Raw genomic sequence first — 7,406 nt, forward strand, 5'->3', positions numbered from 1 at the left:
AATGTTGGGCATGTTCCTTGTAAATGGGCTGAGTTTAGTCCAAGGTTTTGCTTAATTGTATAACTGCCCTTATGTGGGAGTCGCAATGGACTGTTTTAATTGTGCAGGATCCAATCCAGGACCAGAGATTTTGCCTTTGTTTTAATTATTGAAGTACTTTATATTGATTTACTCACATATACTGCCCACAGTCAGCCAGATTGGGGCAGCTGATACATGTTCCTAAATAAATACAGATGAGCACCAGAAATATGTACAAAACAGGAAAGAGAAATAACTCTGTGATGTTTCAGTTCTTCAAAACAGATGCTTAGAAAATACACTGAAGATGAACACAATGATCAAAGAGAAATAAATACCAACTACCTATCTTCTTCTTCACATACCATCAAGGTGGTACTAAAATGACAATGCATGGAATTTCTACTCTGAACTTTCACAAGTTGTTCTACTTATACAGAACCACACCATAAGGAAGGTGCTGCATTCCAAGGACATGAATATTTCTTCTTGAAGAACACATCCAAGTCATATGCCTGCTAGTTGAAATGCAGCTTGCTAAAACCCAATTCTTTTCACAGAAAAGGGAAATATGTAGGTGGGAGCTCCAACTTTTCTTCCACACAAAAGAGGAAATAAATGCCAGGCTTCCTTTGCCAGAAGACAAAGCTGGTTCACTTAACTGAATAATAATCTCCCCATGTTCATTATGGTAAGATGCTTTGGAGGACCATAACTTGTATTCATCTTTGGATTTTAATGTATTTCTCCATGTGTTTGGATGAATGATTTGCTGCTTTTTAATCCATTTCTGGTGATGAAGAATATTGTTTAATCCACCCCCAATGTAGACTTTATACAATTATGTAGTCATTCAATTAGTAATTAGCCCACTTCTGAGGAAGAAGGTTGAAAACGTCCTTATTTATGAGTTGTTGTTTGGAGGCACTTATGCATCAAATGAATTAAATGCATTCTTCTAAACAGCTGTAACTTCTTAAAATGAAACCAAAACACGCTGCTATTGTGTTCTGTTATTGTATTTCTGATATTTATCAAAAGTTTCTGGGCTGCTTCCCTCTCCAAATTAAAGATGGTTATATGAGAAAAAAATGGTTTGAGGCAATTAATAGGCCTTTGGAGGAAAACTGTAAAGAGCTTGCACCTGCATTTTCTATTCATTGCCATTATATATCAGCATATTAACTTGTTATTACACTCTTAGCAGCTAAGTCTACCAGTCTTTGAGAGCAAAATTCAAATTGCTGTTTATGACCTCCAACAGCTCCAATAGGTTAACAACAGAGTGTTTAAAAGCCTGCTTTTTCCCTGTCATAATGTTAATTTTTATTAAAATATATGGTCATAGACAAAAAACATTGGAAAATACAGAATATAAATCTGTGTATTTGTACCTATGACTAAGCTAGCTAGATTACTGACTTTCACTGTCATGACCTAAAATTTGGCCATGATTTTGCATGCTTCCTGATCCTGATCATTTAGAAAGTATCACACAATTGTCCATCCAGATTTATCTTGTCCAGGGTTAGGAGACTAAATCAGTATAATTTTAAATATTGCATCGTACATGCTAACAAGATGCAAATATTTCAAATTCACACTAAACAACATGGTATTGCCTACATAAAAATTACATACACATTCATGTCCCCAATACTTCTCTAAGGTCATCATAAGCATTTCTTATACATTTTTACACAAAGGTATCGAACAACCAAGGTGGTCTCATACATCCTACTGTAATTCCTGCTCAATGTCAGGCCTTCTTTTTATTCTCATGCATGCTTTATATTGCATTCTTACCACACTCAGTAATCAACTTACAGCTGTGCAAAGTGTTCTGTAATTCAAGCCTATTCACATGATCATATACTTTTTCAAAACCACAAAATGTGCAATAAAATCTATTCCTCAGTTACTTGCTAAAGATCAAAAATATGATCTGTATATTTCTTTTTTGGCATAAAGTCACATTAAATATATCAGATTTAGATCATTGTTGCCTCTTGTGTCCTTTCAATCAAAATTAAAAAAATTTCCAGGCATACTTACCAAGCTGTTCTATTTGTTTATTTACTGCACCTGCCCATCTCATAAGAGTTACTTGGGCAGCTTACAGAAGCAGAATAATTAAAACTATATTACAATATAAAAAACATCATGTGTGTTTGAAAAATTAGATAGTAGATAAATCTTTCAAGCTCAGCTCCATTCTTTTCACAAACATACGCAAGTAATTTCTTCTCAATTACAGGTACTTCCTTCAGATTAGTTTTTGATGGGGGTTTTTTGTTCATTTTTTCTTCCCCAAATCCCTAACTTTAGGAATTGGTAGTCTCCCATCTACATCAGTGGTGGGATTCATTTTTTTTTTTACTACCAGTTCTGTGGGAGTGGCTTGGTGGGCGTGTCATGGCTTGGTGGGCTTGGCAGGGGAAGGATACTGTAAAATCTCCATTCCCACCCCACTCCAGGGGAAGGATATTGTAAAATCTTCATTCCCTCCCCACTTCTGGGGAAAGTTACTGCAAAATCCCCATTTCCTCCTGATCAGCTGGGACTTGGGAGGCAGAGAATAAATGGGAGCAGGGCCAGTCAGGTGGTATTTACCGATTCTCCGAACTACTCAAAATTTCCACTACCGGTTCTCCAGAACTGGTCAGAACCTGCTGAATACCACCTTTGACCTACATGCTTCTCAGATGTACCTTTTACTTAGTTATTTAATATAAGCAAGAACAGCAAGGTGCTGCCACCTAGCTGGGCTTAATTTATGTACGTGATAACAATTTTATAACTATTAGCCTACCTTTTAAACTGCAGATATTGTAAATTGGTTTTAAGCTGGTATGTTTGTTAATAATTCTTTTTAGCAGTAAAACCAACAAAAAACATAGAATAATCTGCTATTACTGATTTCACAACAGTAAGCAAAAGTGCTTTTCTACCTCCTCCCCATCTTGTATACATCAGTCTCCTAACTAGGCCCACCTAGTTTTGGCTTTTATCAGCTTGCTAGGACAAACATCTTCATATTTGATTTTAGTTAAAGTGGATGGGAAAACAATAGGATAACATTCTATTTTGTTACTAGTAGTTCCAGTTTTTAAATATTGTTTTAATGTTTTGATATTTTAAGGAAGTAACCTATACATCTACTAAGAGAAGTGATAATTGAAGGCTGGATAAATGGTTAAATTAGGTTTCCCCCATTGAATAGCCTTAGGTCAGAGCATCAAGTGTTACGTAGCATGTTAAAAACGAAAGCATTACATTCCTTCAGAGCGTCTCATACAGATTATTAACATTTCCTTCTTTAACATATTTCAGCTTTTACAGCCCACATAAGGTTGAGGGTTTTCTGACTTAAGGATAGAGTAAATGAGTATGAGAACAAGCATTACAAATGCTTAGCAATGAACTTTCAACTTTATAAAAATCTAAGAAGTTGACAGACTGTTTACTTGGTCCAAATGGTTGCATGATTTAATTTAAATTAGTTTGCTCAATCATTTGGATGTAATGTATGCTTCTCTTTGCAATATTTAGAACCAAAAATGGTTATCTTTGTATACCATCATGTATGACTTAGGAGGCAATATTAAAATTACTCTCAAGGGCCATTCAGGAATTTTTGATCTCTCCCAACCCCTGCTCATGGTATTTTTTTCAATCAGGCCAAAGTGCCCTGGTTCCTTACATTCCTAGATCCAGACATATCAAGGAAGGAAGGTTTTTTATGGAAAAAAAGACACCACTTTGCTTAGTCTACTATGTCCTACATAAGAAAATGGTACTTCAAAACTGGAACAACTCACAAACATACCAAGAGCTATCAGAGGTATGTTTTGAATATGAGATAAAGGCAATGTTATGACATGGCAGAAAAATGGTTGCCAAGACATATGAGCCATGGTGGCCGAGTGGTTAGAGTGCAGTACTGCAGGCTACTTCTGCTGCCTGCCGGCTGCCTGCAATTTGGCATTTCAAATCTCACCATCTCAAGGTTGACTCAGGCTTCCATCCTTCCGAGGTGGGTAAAATGAGGACACATATTGTTTGGGGGCAATATGCTGACTCTGTAAACAGCTTAAAGAGGGCTGTAAAGCACTGTGAAATGGTATATAAGTCTAAGTGCTGTTGCTGCATTCAGGTCATGGTTTGATGCCTGGAGACATCAATTACCCCCCCCCCCCAACTACTTCAGAAACAGAAAAGTAACTTTTAAGCAATGCTACGGGGCATCGTGAGTCATGGGATTTTTTTCTTTTTTATCCTGTGAGAACTATTCACTGTTTAAAATCATGTCATTATAATCTTTCACCATCCCACTCCTTCTGACTATTTCAATGTGATTATTCTGTTAATTACAGGAACCAAACAGGGGTTTGGTTTGGTAAGTATAGGATTGGACTGTGTCTGTGACTGGAGCAATACAAAATAAACTGAAGAGCACATTAGCCCTGATATCTTTTCAACTTGAATTACTAATGCACTTTCTATACTTTGGAAGTGTGTCTTAGACTAGAAAGCAGATTGAAGAGATGCAACCAACAAAAGTAGCTAAAATAAACTAGGTCTTGAAAAAGGGAGCTATTGTGATCAAAACTCTGCATTCTTCAGTTATCTCAAGCACTATTCTGCACCTGCAATTAATTGCAGGATTTTTTGCTTATAAGTACACACTAAATTGCAGCTGCCAAAATAGGACAAGATTCAAGTGCTTTGAAGATAAGACTAATACATGCTTCATGCATAAATACATCAAAGTTAATTCTATGCTTCTCAGGCTTTTGGAAAAGCTATTATAATGTAATCATTATTAAATGTAGTTCAGCTATCTTTTTGATTCAGCATAACTCAGAGGTGCTCTTCATCATATGAATAATTGGCAATATCAGTATGAGATCTTAGAAAGCTTTTTAAAGCCAAATCGGTATGACCAAGAACATGAATGGTATACAGTATTTGTTATACTAAATGAAACATCTTGCTGCGCTGCTTTAAGCTGTTTCCTCCTGGAAAGTGCAACAAAGTAAGGAAAAGTACGTTTTTACTTCTTCTGCCCATATATGATTTGATTAAATGTGCAGATGTTCATTTCACTATAGCATGGCCACACCTGGTTTAATTACAGGGTTAATACAAAAGGAAGAGTAAAAAAATATTCATTAGTTCTATACAATGAACTATTATGCTATGAACAAATGGAAAGAAAAAACTTTGCACACCAAGGGTCTAGAGCAGTGATGGCGAACCTTTTTTGGCTCGCGTGCCACAAGTGGGGGGAGCGTGGGGGGGGTCAAGTGCAGGCGTGCCGCACCCATAATGCAACGCGCGACACCCCCCGTGTGCATGCGTGCACAACGCGCGACACCCCCCTCCATTTTTACATTTTTTTTGCCCTCCCCAGGCTCCTATAAAGCCCCTGGAGCCTGGGGAGAGCCTCCCCCGACCCCCCGGAGGCCCTCCGGAGGCTTCAGGGACTGTCCAGAGGCTTCCCTGAAGCCTTCGGAATGCTTAAAACCACCCTCCGAGCAAACCAGAAGTGACTTCCGGTTTGCTCGGAGGGTGGTTTTAAGCGTTCCGAAGGCTTCAGGGACGGTCCCTGAAGCCTCCGGGGGGGGGTCAGGGGAGGCTCTTTTCGCCCTCCCCAGGCTCCTATAAAGCCTCTGGAGCCTGGGGAAGGTGAAAAATAGCTTTTAAAAAGGTGAAGTTAGCTGGCCATTGCGCGCATGCGCGCTGGCCAGCTGACAGGTCAGCGCCTCGCATGCCCTGACAAATGGCTCTGCGTGCCACTTGTGGCACACATGCCATAGGTTCGCCATCACGGGTATAGAGCAAGGTGTCAAACTCATGGTCTGTTGACCAGATGCATCATGTGCTGGCCCCGCCCCCACCTGGTTTAGCAAAGGGGCGGGGGAAAGTCCTGATATGTCACGTGACGACACGAGTTTGACACTCCTGGTCTAGAAATACCACACAATGTATGAGAAGATTAAGCAACCAAAACTTTACAGACGGGATACAGCCTGTTCATCACATACTGTTTTTTAACAGCTATATTCTTATAATTTTCTCTGTAAAAGGTGATAGATACATCAGCTGCTACTAATGCTTCTGACTCAATCCAAAGCTTTATTATTCACTTTCCAATTCTAGGTCTGCACCTCATAAGTAGTCTCTCCACTCTGCTATGAATCTCCCCTTTTCTCTATTTTACCACCTCAGCTACTGAGCCATGATTCAGAATCTGACTCTTGATCTTGAATCTTGGGAAGTCAGAATTCAAATGAGACTGTTAGACAAAGGCATTTCCTGTTCAGCTGGACCCAATCAGATGATGAGGAACAACTTTCAGGCCTAGACATATACCAAGGCAAGCAGAGCAGCACTCCTCGGTGAAGACCCTTGTGGGGCAGGGGATGAGTAATTGCAGCCGGTTGTCTGCAGGCATATTTAGGTAGCTGCTTTGCTTGCAGCCTTTGTTGGAAACAACTATTTAAAATCCTAGTTTGTAGCTGTTGTTTCTGTTTGTTTGTCACCCTTTGACTCTTGGACTAGCTGACAATTTGATTTGACTTTCTGTCAGTCTTAGAACATATTTGAATTACACTATCGCTTCTTTGACTGTAATTAGCATTTTGCAAGCAAGCACTTTCTGCTAGGCATTTGAATTACATTGTCTGCTGTTATCAGCTTCTGAGTACTGTGTCTGTGTGTGACCTGAAATAGAACAATTTCCCAATTCCATGTACTCCTGCATCAATCCATTTACATCTAATGCTTTCCACAATGCTCTTCTCACTTTCTACTAACCACCCATACATTCCAAAAACAAAATCCTGAAATAGCATCTATAAAACTAACCCACACAAAACTAGCTATACTAAACTACCTACCTGAGCATCACATTTTAAAAAATACATGGATTTTCTGGAACCTGTCTCATGTGGATAGAAATTATGTCCATTGGACAGGCATCAAAACATGTGGCTTTGTTCTCTGCATGGTCAAAATCTATACAAATATTTCAAATTGCTATTTTCTTTATGCAAAATAACTGGAAAGGAAATGGGGGAGGTATCCACAATCACCTGAATTTTACACTTAATTTTGCATGTAACTAATTGGGATGTAAATACACAAAACAAGATCCTGTCAAGTGCATTCAAATTGCCATCACCTATATAGCAAAATCTGGTATTTTAATGATGATCAAATATTATTCAAACACTGCAGTTATTAACATCAAATTGCAAGCTTTGGTTTAAAAAAATTGAAAACTTCACTTTGGTTGAATACAGCCTAAAATAGATGTTCCAAATGTTTATTACGCCTTTACTGTTAAAATGAATAATTGTGTGGCAAGATGACTATGG

General features: G+C 38.5%; 1 long non-coding RNA gene across 1 annotated transcript; it reads right to left on the reverse strand.

Moving 5' to 3' along the window:
* Positions 1 to 99: 99 nt before the first annotated feature.
* Positions 100 to 5,265, reverse strand: LOC309391176. The gene is made up of 2 exons (XR_014175238.1): positions 2,834 to 5,265; positions 100 to 2,662 (listed from the first exon to the last, which is right to left on the reverse strand). It is a non-coding gene; the product is annotated as an uncharacterized lncRNA (long non-coding RNA).
* Between the last annotated feature and the right edge of the window lie 2,141 nt (positions 5,266 to 7,406).

Source organism: Natrix helvetica (genome assembly GCF_964273705.1).
Source record: "Natrix helvetica genome assembly, chromosome: 4".
NCBI lineage: Eukaryota > Metazoa > Chordata > Lepidosauria > Squamata > Natricidae > Natrix > Natrix helvetica.